At 43.4% G+C, this 20,434-nt stretch overlaps 1 protein-coding gene and 1 long non-coding RNA gene across 7 annotated transcripts in view; one reads left to right on the top strand and one right to left on the bottom strand.

Annotated features, from left to right (window-relative positions):
- The window catches only part of TSHZ2 (teashirt zinc finger homeobox 2), a 475,561-nt gene that overhangs the window by 360,414 nt on the left and 94,713 nt on the right, over positions 1-20,434 (bottom strand). The gene's annotated exons all lie outside the window — the stretch shown is intronic.
- LOC122448692 lies at positions 1,580-17,058 on the top strand. Its single transcript, XR_006271723.1, has 3 exons — positions 1,580-1,820; positions 16,528-16,682; positions 16,942-17,058. It is a non-coding gene; the product is annotated as an uncharacterized LOC122448692 (long non-coding RNA).

The following is a 20,434-nucleotide window of genomic DNA, read 5'->3' as shown; positions in this document are numbered from 1 at the left end:
CACACGTAAACATTTTCTTTGATATAGTAAGCATTTTATTTGAATTAAATATTAAATGGTATGAAGTGTGTACACGTGTTTTGTTATATGAAAACATGGCATGTTTAAAACAAACCAGCCAACAGAAAGCGGGGTGAGGCTGCAGCGGGACCGAGCTGCGTGGAGGCTGAGGAGTGTACACACGCCATTAATGACTCATTACCTTGAACAGAGGCTCGACAAAGCCTTTGTTTATTCTGCAAACCATGTCAGGATAACTGCTGCAAGTTAAGATGCTGAGGAAGCCTCCTGAAGCGTACCTGTGTGTGTGGGCTTGGGGTCCCTGGGAAGCCAGGTGCTTCCGGGCTTTTGGGCAGCCAGAGAAGTGGCATTCCTGGTCTTACCAAGGTGCCCTCCCTGCCAACCCAAGGCCAGGTTCTTGACTGCACTCGGCAGCCTAAGTTCTGTCAATTAGAAGGAAATCCTTGTTTGGTATCAAACAGCAGCGCACCCGCCTCCAGGGACCACATCCCATCTCCATCCATCCCACCACGGGCAGAGGCCTGAGCGTTGCCCACCTTCCTCAGCACGGCCTGGGCACTTGCTGCTCCTACTGACCAGGAGGTTTCCTTCTTGCTCTTTATCTAGATAGCTTATTCTCACTCTCTGCGACTCATCTAAACGTCAGCTTATCACAGAGTTTGCAGATGACCCTTCATCCTATGATCTGGCGTGATATCTTTAAAGCTTTCGTCTCTGTCCAAAAATCATATGTATTTGCTTAAATGGTTAATCTCAGGTTCCTCAACTGGGCAGTGCATTCTTTAAAGGCCAAGCCTTTTAGTCCCTTAACGTAGGCACATCCCACTCTCCTGTGTCTTCAAGGACATTTTAAAATATATATATATATAACCTTATGAAGTTAAGTCATAGTCACTGAATTTTAGGAAGGATTAAGGGTTAAGCTTATAAAAAGTATTGGATGTAAGTAAACTTCATATTGGCCAACAGCAAGAGGTAGTCTATGAATATCATTTTTTTGAATTAAGGATTAATATTTAACATTCCCAAATTATGTTTTAAGTGTTTGGTAGGACTGGTTAAAAAATAGTTTATTTTCAATGTTTCTTTAAATTTCAAATAAAACTTATAGTTAAAATGTTAAAAAGTTATGTGCCATGCCAGGTATAGTGGCTAGCATGTAACAGATATTCCATAAAGGCTGTTGAGTAAATGAACCGACTTATGAAGACCGACTTTCCAAGCCCTGGGAAAAAATCCGGATTTATCACTTTCCATTATGGGGCAAAACCTATATTTCCTTTTCAACTTACTTGCCTGCCTGCAATTTAAAAGAACTCTTTTTTTTTCCCCTTTAAATCCCATTCCTAGACCTGTCACTCCTGGGTTAAACAAGCTCACTTAATATTTTTTTTCCCCGTGTGGGCTTTGCTTGGGCCCCATAGATGTGCCACGTATGTTTTATGAGCTAACATTTATTTTAGACACTTTGGCCCGTTGGACACGATCCTGTAAGCCTGAACTCTCAGCTGACATGCTGTTGAACGTAATGGGGAGGTTTAAAAAGGTATCACCGAGGAGTCGAGCGGACTGCAGGGTGCCAGGGCCAAGGAGAGTGGGCGGTGGAGCCACAGAAAGCTTCACGCTCTCTCCCTGGCAGCCAAAGCCCTGTTGCTGCGACCTGCAGTTTCGGGAAGCCGTGCCCAAGCCAGGCGGAGGACGCAAAACCGCCTAACTGCTGTCCTCGGGCGCAGCACTCCTGATACGGCTGGAAGCTGAATCGCAGCATTTCACAAGCAGGGCTGGACACTCTGATCTAGGTGAGTGGCAGCTGGGGCGTCTTCGAGTTGTGTGTGGGATTTTGGATGGAATCCATAGGCCCCAGAAATTCCAGAACACTCTCTCCCTCGGACAGGGTCTTCAATTAATGACGGAAGCTAAGATGTTGCTGGGCATAAATACACTTTGAAAGAATGCCATACCTCAAAGCACAGGGGAATTCACCTGAGGAAAGGGAATTTTATAGGTATCTGAAAGCCATAAAATCTTCATTTAGATGGAAATTGTTTACAAAAATTTTATTTAGTTATTCATTTTGTGTTTTGGGGACAAAGTTGTCAGTCCAGCAGAACAAAGCCACTTAAAACTGGAGGAACACCAGTGAAATGAAGGGTTAAAATTGGTGTCCTCAATTCAGTTCAAATCAGACATTCACTTAATGCCAATTCTTTGCTAGTGATTTAAGGACAGAGACAAACAGGCCTTATAAGGTCCTGAATTTTTCCTTCACAGGCTCAAAAAAATTAGTCACTGCACTTCCCTGTGGTCTGTCCAGCCCCAGCAGATTGTAAAGACACGAGAGTAGAAATGTGGCCTGTTCACTTCTAAATTCCCAGTCTAATCCAAAGCCTGAAACATAGTAAGTTTCCAATGAAAACTTGAAACAAATCATAAGCCCCAGCAGCCTTTCCTGGTGGCTCAGTGGTAAAGAATCTGCCTGCCAGTGGAGGAAACATGGGTTTGATCCCTGGGTCAGGAAGATCCTTGGAAAAGGAAACGGCATCCCACTCCAGTATTCTTGCCTGGAGAATCTCATAGACAGAGGAGACTGGTGGGCTACCCAGTCCATGGGGTTGCAAAGAGAAGGACAGGACTAAATGACTAAGGAGACACAAGGCCCACTGCCTGCCCTCAGGGAGCTCACTGCCAGCAGGAAACAGGGAAGAGAATAGAGGGATTAGAGAAACAGAAACAGGTGACGGGGCCTAAAGCAGAACCGTTCCCAGAGCATATGAGACAAGAGGCGAAAACTTGATTCAGCGGGACGAGGGTGGGGCTGTGAAATGCTTCCAACGGGGGATGAAGTCCAAATGAATTTTAAAGGTGGTTCCAGATAGAGGGAACAGGTTGAGAAAAAGACTGAAGAGAGAGGCATTTTGTTCCTTTTCTTGGAGCTTAATTTACCACAACTTACAAAAATAGCCTATTTCTAAAATGGCAGGTACAGAGTCTTCCACCAAGCCAAATGGCGAAGGGATTTACCTGTCCTCAGGTTAATCTAGCCAGAAGAGATGGAGATATGTAGCCGATCCTAAGAGAATATGTTACGGTCATTAAGGTCTGCCAATCGTTGAATCAATAGACCTACTATTACACATTTCCCTCTAAGTAACCAGCAGAAGCCAGTAAACTACACATAAGAAAACAAGAAAAAGAGAATGTCCCTTTCAAGACCTTCATTGAGCACTGTAGGTCTTCATTTAAGTTTTGTTACAAAATCTTCATTGTAAGAGACACAAGTCAGAAGCATGTTATGAATTAGGTTGTACACTCAGCAGATGGAGGGGGACCTATGACGTAATTAAAACCTCAATTGATGACCTTTAAAAAGTGTGTGAATAACTGGAGACTGGGGGCTTCATATTAAAAAGCAGAGACATTACTTTGCCAACAAAGGTCCGTCTAGTCAAGGCTATGGTTTTTCTAGTGGTCTTGTATGGATGTGAGAGTTAGACTATAAAGAAAGCTGAGAGGTGAAGAATTGATGCTTTTGAACTGTGGTGTTGAAGAAGACTCTTGAGAGTCCCTTGGACTGCAAGGGGATCCAACCAGTCCATCCCAAAGGAAAGCAGTCCTGAATATTCATTGGAAGGACTGGTGCTAAAGCTGAAACTCCAATACATTGGCCACCTGATGCGAAGAACTGACTCATTTGAAAAGACCCCGATGCTGGGAAAGATTGAAGGCAGGAGGAGAAGGGGATGACAGAGGATGAGATGGTTGGACGGCATCACCGACTCAATGGACATGAGTTTGAGCAAGCTCCGGGAGTTGGTGATGGACAACAGCCTGGTGTGCTGCAGTCCATGGGGTCGAAAAGAGTCAGACATGACTGAGTGACTGAACTGAACTGAGGGCTTCATCAGGAAGCTCACATTCTAGTGAGCCAAACGTCTAAACTAAAGAATCAATAATTACACTCAAGGATATAAGCTGGGTAATTCATAAATGGCTGCAGAGACTGCCCAGGGACCGGCGTGAGCTAGCCGCCTTTGTAAGCAATTATTTGTATTTGGAAAGCTCTACACTCAAGTAGGACACGTGCGGGTTTGGACTGGGGAGTTGAAAGATCCCGTGGAAATATCCCTTGGAATAGCCACTGGCTAACTTGAAAGAGCATCTGGACTTTGTGTTTTGAGAGGAGTCCTTGCCTTCTTTCAGAAGGCTTCTTCCTTGTCTATAAAATGGGAATAGTAAAGAGATACCTAAAGCATAATATATATGATGTCTTGACCTGGGGCCTAGGACATAAAGTAAGTTTTCAGCAGATAACAGCGCTGAACACATGGGTTTTGTCCTACTTTAAGAACCGGGACCCTGCTCCTAAGCAGTCAGTCTGGGCTTGTTTCCTCATTCTTCTGCCAATAGCCTGAGTCCTATTTCAGATTCTCCATGAGAAGCAAGACGTTGTCACTGATGAAGTGTCTATAATCACCGCTTAGCTGACCCACCAGGGCTTCCCAGGTGCCTCAGATGGTAGAGAGTCTGCCTGCCATTCAAGAGACCCAGGTTCAATCCCTGGATCAGGAAGACCCCCTGCAGAAGGAAATGGCAACCCACTCCAGTATTCTTGCCTGGAGAATCCCATGGACAGAGGAGCCTGGCGGACTATGGTGCATGGAGTGGCAAAGAGTTGGACACGACTGAGTGACTGACACCGATACACACAGCCAACCCACCGGGAGCTGGTACAGAGCTAAATTCCTCATATATAGAATGAAGTAGAAAGTTATCCCATTTTACAGGGAAGCAAGCAGAGACCCAGAGGGATGACACAGCTTTATTTGCCTTAAAAGTCTAGTAAATGGTAATTACTATTTATTGTAGAGAAAATCAGTAATTTACACTCTCAATAAATTGCTTTAGCGAAAGCTAAACATTTGTTCAAAAAGCCCTGCTTTTTGTTTTAGTTAAGGGTATTTGCTTAAGAAGAGTTTGAACTGAGTTTGATTTCTGATTTTAAAACACACAAGAGATGCTTATTAGATACTGGAAGGAAGGAGACAAAGGAAGGAATCAGTGAGAACAAAGGAATAAATGAATAAGAACAAAGAAAAGGACCAATAAGTTTTAAAAAATTAAACATGAAATTGAGTCAGTCTTGATCATAAATGCTCACCTTTAAGCAGGATGCCCCTTATTAACCAACCTGGGAGTTTAGTCAGCAAATTTGATATTATTGGTTCTGTGTGGACAACACCTCATTCAGTTTTTAGCTAATGACATATTTTTAGGTTGTATCTCAGCATAACTAGTGCAAAATAGTAAAAATCACAGTGGAAAAGAAAAAAAAACCCTAAAAGTCCACTTGAATGTCCAAATTGCTTTAAACACTCTTTAACACAATATAACTCCAATACAAAAATAATTCTTAGTTTCGTACAATTCTTCAAAAAGCAATTTAACCAATATACAAGTGCTACTGCATGATTCAAGGGCTGGAAATTAAGCAGAATGTCTTTAGAGTAACTGCTCTGCATCCCACCGTTCCTTGCTCCTGCGTTATAAGATTTTCATAGTTACAGGTGATATTATTACTTAGGGTCACGTTGATTAATGTTTATTCCATGGCAGGCATTATGAGAAACACCTTACTGTATCTTCTTATTTAATTTTTAATAATATTTTATTAATCATTTTTTAAATTGGGAAAGCCTAAAGAACAAATAATAGTAAGGAAAGCTATGATTTCACCTGAGAAAAATCAAAAGACATTAAAAAACAAAAGTAAAAAAAAGGTAATAAATGCTTTATGGTTAAAAAATTCAGGTAGGCAAGAAAGGTTGCTATTTAAAAAAAGGCATTGAAACAACACCCCATTTGTTCTTCTAAAGGGTAACTGCAAACTGGATGCTTTTTCTTTTTTTCTGGAGGTTTTTATGATTCCTTCCAGTATGAAAAAGAAAGCAAACTCCATACTATCTCATTTGATTTTAATCTTCATAACAATCTTATGAAGCAAGCACTATTGTTGTGCCCAGTTTACAGATGAGGAAACTGATTCTTCAATCAGTTAAGTAATTTGCCCAATGTCTCACAAATAAAAAATGACAGGAACAGGCTTTGAACCTGAACTTCTGACTTCGGAAGCTGTTTGTTCTTTTCAGGTACTTGAATCACATCTGACAGTCCTCTTTGGGTTTTCTGATGTGGGCAGCAGTGAAAAAGAAAGTGGATAAAGTGAATAAGGGGCCACCAACCTTGGTCATATGGACCAAACCAGTACACACGTGAGGCTTCATAATAATTTTTTGCAGGTGTATTTAAATTACAAGCCTAAAAAAAAATAAAATAAATTACAAGCCTAAATACCATGTGTCAGGCCTACAACTAACGTCTACTTGCCTAGGGAAGGTGATATTTGGGGTAAATATAATGTTGACAAGTGCATTTAGGGGCAGGCTGACAAACACAAAGGTTTAGTGTGCAGTTAATTACCAAACTATTGGTCAAATGTCTCACTGTAAATGCAGATGCAGTGAGGAACTCAGCTGTGCGCCCATATAGGAATGTGGACTTGGACGGGAAGCGTGTTTGAGCTGCTGGTTTTACAGATGGAGGGTAGGGAGCAGGCTGTGGTCATTTTGCCGGTCAGCTGGAACTGCAAGGAGCTCCGGCTTCTGAAATTCCTTTGCTGAGTTTTCTCCTGAGTTACCACCCCTACATGTCGATCTCTGGGCTTGCCTCAATCCACCCAAGCACACCATTTCTAATATTTCTATCAGAGCAGAATTTGAAGTCTAATGAAACCATCCAATACAACACTTAACAAGATTTGGCATGGGCAATTTCTTAGGAATTATTGCCTTAAGTTCCCACCAGGTTTACAAAATGGACTTGGTGACTTCCAAGATGAAAGCACAGGTTTTTCAACCCCCACGTAAAGTCAACTCTTGCCAAATCGACCCTTTAACATTTACACAGCTTATCATTTCCAACTTTGTTCAGTGCGCTCTTTGGAACTGCTATTTTAGGGGAAAGGCCTTTTACGAGGGAATAACCAGGGGAGAAGTCCTTTAAGAGGTCTAAAAAATGAGTTAGTCCAGCTAACACAGTGTTTTCCAAAAATAATGTACTTTTGCTAAAAGTGTAAAATTAACATCAAATGAAGATCTCTTAAGAAGCTCTAAAATTGAGATGACTATCTCAGTGGCATATAGTAGGTACTTGATGCAATCAGCGTGTTCTACACAGGTAATTACTTTTACTACTAATGGTGCCTCCCACTCAGTGAGAAAGATAAGAAGCTCCAACTCGACTTAATCACGAGGATGCTTCATTACTGCGCTACCACCTACTGGGTAAAACAATTCGCTTGTTCTATTCAGCAGCTCTCACAAATGAGAAAAATTTATTAACGGTAGAGCAGAATGGGACATATTTAGTATGTACAAAGGAGATTACCTACTCGATTTTAAAAATACACAGAGGATTCAAATCGGTGTATGGATCATCTTGAAATAAGATCTTTCTGGAAAAGTTTTGTTTTCATAATGCTGAAGCTGGTTTGCAATGACTGTCCACTTCAAGGTGCTTGGAGACCTTTTAGAGGTGGTAAGGGAGGCGACAGAAGACAGGCGTAGGTAAGGGGGTGATGGAATTAGACAAACGTGGAGTCAGCCGTGGGTGATCTCAGGTAAGTTATTTAAATTCTCTTTTTCTTCTTTTGTGTGGAATGAGGAGTAAGCACAGTATCTGCCCCATTCTTACCTAAGGTCAGTGTGCTACAAGGCATATGCATGTTTCTAAAAGGAACCACGCTATTCCAAATCACACAATAAATCCACAGAGCTTGCGGGGAAGAAAAACGGACCTCGGAGCACAATGCTTATGTCAGTAACAAATAATAAAAAAAGAGGCACCTAATAAGAATGATGGCACTGCTTTGCACATCAAATGGTTAAAAAATGCGTAAACACTATAATAAATGTGACATTTTATCTTGAAAAAGGTTTACAGAAGTGCATGCTAGCAGCGTTACAGCTGTGAGTTACTGTGAAGTGGTGGGTGGTGGGTTATCTGAAATTGAGTAGAAAGTTGTATCACCAGACATTGATGGGTGTGGCTTGTAACAGGCCTGGTTCGTTGGTAGGCAGTATATATTCAAGGTGGGCCCATGTGTGCCTTAATGCATCTCTATGTGGCTAGATACTTCCCCAGTGGCTCAGCGGTAAAGAATCCGCCTGCCAATTCAGGAGACGCGGGTTCCATCCCTGAGTCAGGAAGATCCCTGGAGAGGGAAATGGCAACCCACTCCAGTATTCTTGCCTGGGAAATCCCGTGGGCAGAGGAGCCCGGTGGGTTACAGTCCAGGGGGTGTCCAAACAACAGCAACAACGTGGCTTGATGCGGAAGTGTGCAGTTTTCGGTGTCAATCGGATGAAGTCAAACATACACAAATGCAAAATCCTCACGATGCTCAAGTGTATCAATCATGTAGGAACAGATTCCTATTTCAGAAGCATTATAGCAGAACAGACTGTATCATAAGGATTACGGAAGCTGATGTTGGTAAAGACACAGTGGGCACTCATGAAGTGTCACTGTCCCTGATGGTCAAGGCCACCTCAATTAAACTGGAGTCAGGTTCAATCCCCAAATCATAGCAGGCATATTTAGCCAGGTGGCCAATCTCTTTGCTGCTCTAGATCAGCAAAAATGATATGATGCTAAAGGGCTCTCCTACAAGGTCAATAGATAACATCTGTTACATGTTTTCACATTGTACCTTTGTCCTTGCCTACAACAATACCATTTCCTGTAAAGAGTTTAAGAACAAAGTCAGGAAATGCCATCCTCTTCCTTCAGTAGAAGTTGAAAACTATTCCATAAGAAGTAAGATTTTAGCTGCCCTTGGGGGGAAAGATTGGTGCTGCTACTCACAATGTTTGATTAACCCCGGAGAAGGGCAGGGCAGTTTCTCTCCGGAGCCTTTTAGTAAGAACAGGTAACACCCACGCAAGGTTCTCTGCACGTCTGGCACTATCAGAGCTCTGGATGTATTCACTTGCTTAAGACTAAAATCATTCTATGCAATTGCTTTTCAAGTCTCGATGCTTCTTATCAAATTAGGTAAGCAGAACAAGTTTGGAAAGGCAGTCGGATTTCCAGAAAGTAGGCAGTAAGTTTTCACTGGGAAGCCCCAACTAGACGAGACCGCATAACCTAGGGGTCGACCTGGGTTTGGAACCAGACCAACCAGAGTCAGGATCCTCCTCACAGCTGTGTGTTCCTGGGCACGTGACCTTTGCGGGCCTCGGTTCTCCCTTCTGTAACAAGGGGTTAATACAAGTCTCGGGGTGCTCTTGTGAGAATTCAGTGAGAGACAGCAGGTAGGGGTTAGCAGGGCACGGGGCACAGAGTCAGCTCTCAGCAAGCGGTTCTTTTTATTTACACCTTTATCGTGACTTCCTCACAGCACAGGCCTGGTTGATATCCACGTAGTTAGCTACACGGCACGAGGTCCAGCTATTTGCAAGAGCACCTGGCACCCACCCCACGCGGCAGCTGAGCGCTTGGGGTCGTGCATCCCGGATGTCTCCTCTGCGGTCCCGAATGCGCAGGGTGACCGCAGCACTGAGCCACACTGCCGTGTCAGCCCACGGACGGTGGCCGCACCGCCGCGCTTCCTTCTTACCGCCGCGCCTTCCTCCGCCCGCCCAACCTGGCTTCCCCTCCCAGGGGTCGCTGAGGGTGCTTCTGCTGCGTTCACCCCAGAGCTCCCCGTGGCCACGTGCGGCGGGGCCCTGGCCCGCTGGCGCCTCTTGAGCTCCCGGCAGGTTTACCGCTCCTGCGCTCTTTGAACACTCTTCTGTCTCCCACCTGCCAAGCCAACCTGCCTTGATTTCCTTCTAACCTTTCTGAAGGCTCCTTCCCCGCGCTTCAGTGGGTTCTTTCTCCCTGACCCCTTTGAAGACTGGCCTTCCTCTGGGTTTTTATATTCTCTCTCTGGACAAGCGGGCGCACTGCCAGGGCATCATCACATCCTACTGGCTGGGATGCTCAAGCTGACATATCTGAGTGGTGAACTCAGCGTAGTGAGCACTGAGGGTGTTCCTCACAGCTCTCCAGCATCTCACAATGATCTCACACTTAGCGGTTCCCCCCCTGTCATTCCCAGTAGCCCCTCTGTTGACAAAATACCCTAGTTTTATTGACTTTACCCGCTAAGTGTATCTCCATCCACTCACTGCGCGCTATCTCTATGGCCAATAGCCTAGTCCAAGCTATCATTTTCCCACCTTCCTACCGGACTAGCTTCCTCACAGCATCTTTGTATTCAGCCACATTATACTGCAAGACATCCAGTACACGGCGGCCGGAGTAATGTTTTAAAGACAATCTGTTTATAAAATCCCCTGATTAAAACCTATAACTCCCTAAGGCTCAAAGGCCAAATATAATGTTGTTAACATGGCAAAACCCTGAATACGATTATGTCCTCCATATGACTACGTCCTCCAATCCACTGTTGTTTTAAGTCATTTCTGTTCATTGATTCATTCATGAAACATTTAAAGAGTGTCTAGTATATGTCAGGCAAATTACAGTTTCCTGAACTTGGCAAACTTCTTACAACAAACAAGTATTACTTGATATTTCAAGTGTTAAAAAATGCCTAGGAATCAATGCTATTGAAATGAAGTGCTTAAATCCACATTATACTCCCTATTTTGAGTAATCTCCCTAATAGTAAAGCTCTGTCCCCACGTTTTTAGATCTGGGGTTTAGATCTTTGGCTTATAGAAATGTCTCTTTGTAAATATTTGCACACATACTGCTAGTGTAACGTTAGATTAGTGATGATATAAGCCCCTCACTTTGTTCCCCTTTCCTTCTTACGGCTCAGCCCCCTGAGGCCGTCGGGTGAACTCCATGCCTAGGCATTCAGGAAGTCCAAGACACTGACATTCCAAACACCTGAAAGGTGAGGGGTTGGGTAACAAAAACGTACCTGCATTGTACACAGAGCACATTTCAATCTGCTGCTGCAGTACTCAGAGAAGATTAAAGTGGCTGCAAATTTGAGAATTTTCAGAAAAGACGGGGAGAGTGAGTAGCCAGTTTCCATTGCATTTTTGCAAGTGAATATCAGGAAATTCATTATTAATTTTGTCCAAAGTGATGTAATCCAAACATTAGTCACTAACCTCCTTTTCAGAGATAACAAATGATCTATTAATTGCCACACTTACTGGCCTTTAGTCAGGCTTTGTTTTTCTTTGACTTTGGTTCAGCATTTGATGTCTCCACTGCCCCTTCTGAGTGACTCATTTTTGGCTTCCATGTACCCAAACCTCCTGAGTCTTCCTCCCTTCTGATTGGCTTTTCCATCATGACCCTGATGGTATTATTTTTACCACTGATCTTTCTGCCAAGCTTATGGTTCCATATCTTCGATACCCTGGGAACTATTTCCAACTGGTCACATTATTCCTTTGTTCTCTCCTGCTTTTCCACCAAAATGTATCTGTACACTCACCTCTGAGTCCCAGATCCCTTAGGAATACCACTAATCTTGATACAAATATTCAAAAACTCAGTACGGGGGTCCTGTTTATGACCCTTTCTTTAACGATTCCCCATTGCTCTCAGAATTGTGTCCAACATGGGTTTGTGTCTGGCAGTCTCTTCTATAATTTGACCCTGTCCAACCTTTCAGGATCCTCTGGTGACTCAGATGGTAAAGAATTTGTCCGCAGTGCAGGAGACCTGGGTTCCATCCCTGGGCCGGGAAGATCCCCTGGAGAAGGAAATGGCAACCCACTCCAGTATTCTTGCCTGGAGAATCCCATGGACGGAGAAGTCTAGCAGGCTACAGTCCATGGGGTCGCAAAGAGTCAGACACGACTGAGTGACTAACACTCAATTTCTCTAGTCCTCAGCCACACCAGACGTTTCTAAGTCCATCAAATGTGCCAACTTTTTTTGGCATCCTGTCCTTGGTAAGTTCTGTCCTAGTGTCTAAGATGTTCCTCTCTGAGGTTTGCTCTTTCCTGGTCTGCCCTCCTCCCACCATCAGCCTAATTCACTCCTAACGTCTTAGTTGTGAGCTTTAAGATCACTCATCTCAGTGAGCCTTCTCAACTTCTAGTCTGGGTCTCCCTGCCCTCTGGCCTCCACCCGTCACTTGTGAAGCATCCTCACTCATTTCAGAGCACTGAGCACATCTGGAATGTCCAGCCTGACACTGGTTTTCTCCACGAGACTGTGAGCTCCACGAAGTCAAGGTCTGTCTCATCCCCACATCCTCAGCGTCCAACATGCGGACATACACCCAGCAAGTTGAAGACGAGGGTAAATGAATGAAACCGTATTTCACTAACTCCGTCACCAGCTATATGCAATCAGTTACAAAGTCCTGCCATTTTTCCTGTTACTGTCACTGCATCCTTCCTTCCTGTCTCCATCATCCTTTCTGTTCACGCCCTGGTCCATACTCCCCTCATCTCTTGACTAGATTGTTACAGTATCTCAATGGTTCTCTTCAGATGTTTCTTTGCTACAAAGAATCTTGTACATTACTGCCAGATTAGCCTTCCTTGAAAAGATAATTGAGTTATTCCTTTGCTCAGAACCTCCTCATGGTCCTGTCCCATCCACAGAAAGAAATGGAAAGCGTCATAGTGTCTCCGAGCTGACAGGGACCTTGAGGGCCATCTGGGGTACCTGCCTCTTACTCCCAATAAGGAGACTAAGGTCAGGAGGGGTGGGTGGCTTGCCTAAAACACAGAGCAGGAGATTCAGTCTGCCTGCAGAATGGCCTTGAGGGTTTGCCAGCTTGAAACACATCCATGCTCTCTCGCTGCCCAAAAAGGACGGTCCAAACTCCTTGCATGGTCTACCCGGGCTGAGGTAACCTGGTTGCTGCCGAGGGTGACCACCCTGTCCGAGTTTATGCAGGGCTCTCCCGATTTTAACACCGAAAGTCCCACATCCCAGGACGCCCTCAGTGCCCTGTGATCTGGGCCCGCTGACCACCCTACCCCTGGGCCCATCCTCAGCCTCAGGTCTCAGCGTGTTGACTCGCTGTGTTCTCACCAGACACATCAGACTGCTTTCTGTTTCTAGAACACTCTGCCTAAACCCACTTCCCCCTGGGGCCTCTGCACTTGCGATGCTCCTTCTCCCTATCCACCCACAGTTACTTATGTCCGAGACTAGTACTCTAGACTTGTCACCAGGCTCTTTGGTTAGCTCAGCGACTGGCGCTTCCATAATCTGACTGCAAATCTCCTTGGTGTCCTTATTTATTCCTTCAACTCCAGTCACGTCTGTGTTCAAAAACTACATGAATCATTGAAGTGATTAAAACACCAGCTGGATGAAAACCCCACGCTCTCTCATCCCCATTGCACAGATTATTAAAATGGTAAAAAGGAACATGTTTTGCTCAGAGCTGACTGTGAGCCTGACGGCAAAGAAGGCAATAATGAAAGTCTGAGACTACCTGTCTTTTTTTAAATTTATTTGCATTACTCAATAGATTCCTATCTTAACAGCCCAGGGCCCTTCAGGCCAAGCACATCACAGTGATCTATTGTTGGGATAAAAATCTCCTGGTGATGACAGCCAGGATTGACAGGGATGTTTAAATCCTAAACTATGCTTTGGACGACATTCAATTTTTTGTCATGGAATTTCAAAATGTGACTGGAGCCTTTTCAAAGCTTTCCACATGGAGGAAATGCCAGGGACAGAGAGGACATGAAACAGCTGTGGTTGAGGGGGAGGAACATTGACCTTCAAGGCCAAATACCTTGGGAGAGATTGGGGCTCTGGCCAACGGGCTATGTGACTTCCCTGAATCTCAACTGCTTCATCTGTACAATGGGCCTAGTAACATCTACCTCCGTTGAAAAAGGATTGATGCATGAGCTGACCCCTTCGGCACCCTCCCTGGCACAGAGACGGTATGCCCTAATTTTTTGGTTACAAAATTACTAACACCTATATTTCCCATGAAGCTTTTTCCAAACTTGAACATTCCTTTATTATAAGTCCCTGAAACTCAATAAAAACAGCAATCGCTGTTTTGTTTGTTGATTGTTTTGCAAGTTTTGTCTCCTTGTTTGGCCAGTGTAAATTTGCACTTCCCAAAAAACCGAAGTTTTACCAAGCTCACTGTTACCTAGACCTTCTACACATTTCTCTGATTTTTACATCTCACACCACCCGTCTCCTTCTGACTGGCTTTCTGGCCAGCTCATTTCCTGGCGAGTAACTGAGGCCCTACGAGAAGTCTTGGGGACACACAGACCAATGGATCCTGTCTCCTGCCCTATGGGAAGTCAAAATCCAGTAGGACGAACAGACTTGCAAGGACGTAATTTCAGCAAAGTGATACTTTTCATACACTAGGTATATTAGGAGACAGTGAAAAAAAGGGAAACGTTGAACTTTTCAATCAGAGGAGGAAACATTTAACTTCACAAGGAGTAGTCAAGGAGAGTTCCATTGAAGAAGTGACATTTGGCCAGAAATTTAAAAAGATGCAAAAGAGTTTACCAAGACAGTTATCAAGGTACGAAAAGTTATACACATGTCACTTATAAACCAAGATTGGTAAGGCAAAGTCATTCCTTCATTTCTTGTCTTTACTGTCAGACTGCACACAGATTCCTTAAAATTTGGAAACGCGTCTTTCATTTCTTTGGAAATCTCATTGTCTGTAGCAAAATCACGGCCCAGAGAAATCCTGCAACCAATCCTTGTGATAAATGGTCTCTACTTTTAGCTAATGTATAGTGAAAGTAACAAACACTGAGGTCAGTGGAAAACTATAATTAAACACACATATTTCAGAATGAAAAGTTACATCAATCAACCTATACCCCAAACTGAAAATAGACCATTTTTTTTTTTAAACTTGGCAGAACAGAGTTAATAGAAGATGGGAAGCACTCTTTTTAACTATTAAGACAGTTTTCCTGGACTGTTGAAAAGTGTCCATTAGCTTATCTCATTTCGCCATCTTCCTTTTAAAAAATAATAATCTCATTGTTAAAAATGACTCATACTTACTATTAAGCAATAAAAATTATAAAGAAGAAAATTTAAAAGTCATCTAACATTCCAGCATCTAGAAATAATTCCTAATCTTTGTTGAATTTATTTCAGATGTGTTTCTATCCATTTGTGTGGATGGAAGAAGACAAAAGCTGGACTGATGGATGGATGAAGGGATGGATGAAGTATGGATGGTTAGTTGGATGAATGAATGGATAGATGGAAGGATGGGTGGATGAAAGGATGCATGGAAGAAATGTTCTTTTCCTCCCCAAGGTTGATAATCTCTCACCTTCTAGAAGGTTTACCTGCTTGACCCACAGTGAACCAGAGGAAATGTCCCAGTCTCACACAATTCCTGTACTTTCCAAATGCCTAATGCTGACTTTCCAATGTAATTTTGGAAAACCATCCAAGGATGATGTCAAAATATCCAGCTGAGAAGAGGGGAATGAAGCCAAAGCAGTTATTTTTCATCATATCGATTAAAATCTATGGATAGTTTATGGATTTCATGAGTTCTTAGAAATAGGATAGGAACAATACATCATTTAGATTCACTCTCTCCTGTTGCAGTGAGGACTAAGGAGACTAGTAGGAAAATCTTATTGTGCAAGCTTACAAAATAAGGAGGGGACAGAAATCCTACTGAGAGTGAGGTCTACTCCTAGTAACCCCACCTCCCAGGGCTCCTGTGAGCCTAGGAAAGCCCCACTGGTAAAGGGCTCACTTCTAAGATGGGAAGTAGTCGGAGCCCCGCCCCTCCCCCAGGGTGGGCGTTAATATTGCCACATCAGTATTGCTTTGTTGTCTGCACTGAACATTCTCTTTCTACTCATATTTATTTGCACATTATGTTCTTTTAAAGAAGCTGGGAACATGGGCTGTGTAACTTTAAAGACATGTCCTCCATCTACTGGAAGGATAATGACGTCCTAAACTACTGTTTCTACCCGATTTAGCATTCTTGATACTTCTTGATCTGGATGTGTAGGTCAGGGGGAAAAATTCCCAGCACCCAGAGCAGCATGGAAGCACAGAACATTCCCGAACCCGCATTACCTCCTGCCTCTCCACCAGAGTTGCTCAGCTTGGACACCAGGCATATTTGGAGTCAGATAATTCTTTGTCGCGGGGACTGTCCTGTGGGATGTTTAGCAGCATCCCCAACCTCTCCCCTCTCAAAGCCAGTAGCAAGTCCCCAGTTCTGAAAACTGCAAATATCTTTAGAAATTGCCAAATGACCCCGGGGGAGTGGCCTAAATCACCCCCAGGTTGAGAACAAATGATCTAAACCCTGGCAAATGCAAAGTTCTTTGTGTCTCCCATAAAAAAAGACAAAAGGGATTTTGAGGGTGTTTTTGTGTGTGTGTGTGTGTGTGTTTGGGTTTTTTTGGATCATTTATTTTGGTTTGGTTTTTGAGAGAGAAATACATTCAGTACTGAATCATTCTCTAGGAGTCGTCAGAGGACATGACTTCATGGATGTCTCTGGACCCAGGGGAGAGGAAAAAGATCTTGGAGGGGTGATAAAATGCATCATCAGTGTTTGTCTGATCAAAAAGCAAGCTCTAGGTTTTCCTGACCTGCACCTTTAAGAACTGCAAGCACAGGTAAGTCCAAGAGACAGACCCCACCCCCGAAGCCTGCTCTCCTTTTGAAGTCGCAATAACAACTAAAGAAGAGGACTGGAAACCCTGCAGCCCTCTGTTTTCATCAGAGGCACCGACAGGAAAGAGGCAGGGAGGAAACGACTGCTTTGACTTTTTTGGATCACTTGAAACATCGACGCATTGCCAATTACGGCAGCTGTAGATGCTTAATCTTTTGGGGACGCGAGCAGTTTCTGAATTGTGAATTTTAATTTTCCAGTTGGAGTTCAGATGACTGGCTCAACAATGTCTAGGAGCTCCTTAAAGATAGTCACTAATTAACGAACACGAAGCCCCGGTTTGTGAGACATTGAAACAACGCAGAACAAGGCTCTCTGCTCTGCGTGCTTTGGGGACTGGTCTGCACGCGCGAGAGGCAGGAAAGACCTGATGGTGAGCAGAGGCCCAGTCCTCTCCTGAATCCCCGGGATCGCCAGGTCATCACGCGGAGGGGTTTTTCTCTTTAAATGCGACTTTCATTCCGAGAAAACAAAACAAAATAAAACTATCATTTGAGGCGTCAACTGTGTATGTGAATTTAGTAATATAAATGTAAGTGTTAGCATCTTACTAATCAAAAGGAAAATTGTTTTGTTCTAACGGTTTTGAAACTTCCCCATCCCTCAGACAAACAGTACCCATTACTTTAAACACCTCCGCGTCTAGTAATTGTTCAAAAATGTGTCGGGCTACCAGTAATTTAAGTCCTGTCAAAAATAAATCTCAGACACTCACTTCTTCCAGTCAGTGACTTGAAAAACACGCCCACATGTCAATTACGGGAAGCTTTAGCGATGTTTCTTTGTTCTGAATTTGTGTAAACACAAAAAGGTTCTTCCTCAGTAACAACTGTTTTCTAAAACCTATATAAATGTTTATGTGACCCTCCTTGCAACAACATCTAACAGAAGTAATAAGAGCCACTTCACTGGTAAACGCACGCGCACACACAACTCGGTGTGTGCCTTTGGGTAATAAATGTACAAGTGTGAAATAACAGCGTAGCCCTTGTGAATTATTCTTTCCACAGAGGCCTGACCTTAAAGTATTTACGTTTTAAACTGTAAGTAAAAATGATCTACCTTTTCAGAAGGCAATAGTCACTGGCTCATTTCCATATTATCCAGAGGAGATTGCTTCACAGATAATTTCAAAATCACAGGTAAACAATGAGTAGAAAAACTGTGACTGTAAAACTGAAATAATTCACAAAATTGGCAGCTAATTAAGATAGGCTATTAGACAGAGTTTCTCCATGTAAAATTGTTCTCCACAGTTCAGACTTTAAATCTTATGAAGAGAATTCAGTCTTTGACTGCAATGTGTATATGCCTGTAAATAGCTAACTGTCGAGCTATAGATTAGGACTGTTAATGGTTATCTAAGATTCTGCGTTTCTAATGTAATAGTATTTTTACTGACAAAGATTGTAGTCATTTAATCATAAAAATCACCATTAAAACTTAGTATGTTATAAGGTCCCCATGAAGGTTTCCCTTGCTCAATCAAATAATTGAATTTCGAAGAAGGAAGGAAAGAAAAATAAATTGGGTTGACCTGATATGAATTGTTCCCTTCTCCCTCTCTGGTTCTCGGCCGTATGGACAAAAACAAATAAATGCCATTGAAAAATACACAGATGGACAATGCAAAGGTGTCGGAATGAGACCCTAAGTGGTCCTCTTTCCAGGGGTAAATTAGAATAAGTTGATTTTCATTAAGCGGGAACAGATCAATATTTCATTATTAACGTGGTGACAATTGCATGTTAATAAGAAGTCATCTTTTTTCAAGCTTCTAACTGCCACGCCATTGGATTAATGACTTCCCTCAACCAGAGGAGCCTCTTTACATTTCCCCTCTTGTTCTATGGACACGTGAGCAGATGTGTGTGCTGTGTGTGTGGAAACGTTGACCTGTGCGCGGCAGGATTAGGAAACACCTTCTAATGTTTCCTTCAGGAAGCAAGGGGTTTTGCTAACCTGTTTTCCCCTTGGGTTTCCCTCCCCCCCAGCACGTTCCCCATCATCTGTTTGTCACTGGGATTCAGACAATGATCCTCTTTGGCTGGTGGTAGTCTTACTGATAGAAGTAAAACCTTTTCCCCCCCCTCTTTCAGGAAGGAAGATAATAAGATAAATCATTAATTAAAGGGGCTGCATATGGCACAGATGGAACCCTACCCATGTGGCTGCCTCTCCCAACAGTTGAGGGTAAAGCGCGCCATAAATCACTCATGGTCCAGCAGACTCAATAGGAACCGTCTTGCCCTTTCCAGCGATGATAAACAACACACACTCCCAGCGCAGCCCATTAGGTATTCCAGAGTAGGTGAGCTATGAGATAACGCATTTATCCTTCTCGGGAAGGGATCTCTTCCTGTTTCACGTGGTGCGGAGAAGGCACACCAACTGAACGAGGCCTAATGAGGATTAATGCATTATTCCTCAGAGGACTCGGGCCTCTTCTCTTTTGTGCAGCCGTTAAATAATAACAAAATGAGATAAAATGGCCCCTGACGCTTCCCTCAGCAGTAAATCTGATGCTCCGTACGCTTACTTGGCTTTTCCTTCCCTTCCCTTTCTCTTTTTTATTCTTCTACTTTAAAAAAAAAAAATTTTTTTTTTTTAATTGAGGGTTCTTAGGTGTTCCTCCTCTAGATTAAGTTGAGATAACCGTTGCCTCTCAGCTCTTTGTGGGAAGAACCACATCCGGAATTCTTAAAAGTCAAATTCTTTGAAAAGTCAAAATTAAGTAGCAAGGTACTAAAAGCCGATGACAAGTTTCCCAGATTTTAAGAGCCAGTGAAGTTCGCCTGGATCATCCCGATGAAGTCTAGTTCCCCTGTCACCTCTTAGAGCTTTCCTTCTGTATCATTTTACCATAGCTGGCAGTTTATCTCTGTGATCATTTAAATATTGGTCCTATTTGCATGCGGTTGAAGCAGAGGATCTACAGCCAGAGTATGTATTTAATAAATAATCATCAAGGAATAAATAAAAGAATTCAGAAAAAGAAACTTAGAGTATGGTGTGCTTGGGAAGTCCTATGAGACAACCAGGAAGCCGCTATAATGACATGAAATGAAAATAAAACGCTTCATTTTAAGTCACGGAAGGAGTTCTGAAGGAGGTGAGTGACGCGTCACGTTTTCAAACTATCCTCTCGGCCACACAGTGAACGTACCATGTGTGGAGTGGGTCAGAGGTGGAGTGGGGTCATGCAGAGGGGTCACCCTCCGGAGACGGCCCAGGGAACGCCGTGGGGTCTGGGCGTGGGAGCCGGCGTGGGTATTCGCCAAATGCATGCTCTTGGAAGGGGATGTGGGGGGCGAGGAGGAGACAGCCTGCTTTTTGACACCTCCCCTCCAACTGGGGCACATGTATTTATGTTCCGCACAAAGATGTCATCTGTAGACTCCAACTGGAGACTTCCAGGGACGTTCCAATGACGTATTTCACCATTTCACACTTGGAGTTGTTTTTCTCTGAATTATAATTGCTTTTTACATAATGAACAACCTGCTCGAGAATGACAAAGCATAAAGAACTATTTCTCACGCCCTTTAAGACTGCAGCAGAATAGGATGTGATTGGAAAAAAAAAAAAATCAGTTGGTTTCTTTGGGAATAATCAGTGATTCGAGTGACAGTCGAATCTGGACCCACCGGTGCCCTCCTGTCTCCAGGAGGCAAACCATCGACATTAGAAAGG

The sequence above is a fragment of the Cervus canadensis genome, chromosome 10 (genome assembly GCF_019320065.1).
Source record: "Cervus canadensis isolate Bull #8, Minnesota chromosome 10, ASM1932006v1, whole genome shotgun sequence".
Classification (NCBI taxonomy): Eukaryota; Metazoa; Chordata; class Mammalia; order Artiodactyla; family Cervidae; genus Cervus; species Cervus canadensis.
Note: the sequence above shows the minus strand (reverse complement) of the source record. Positions and strands in the feature narration are given on the sequence as shown.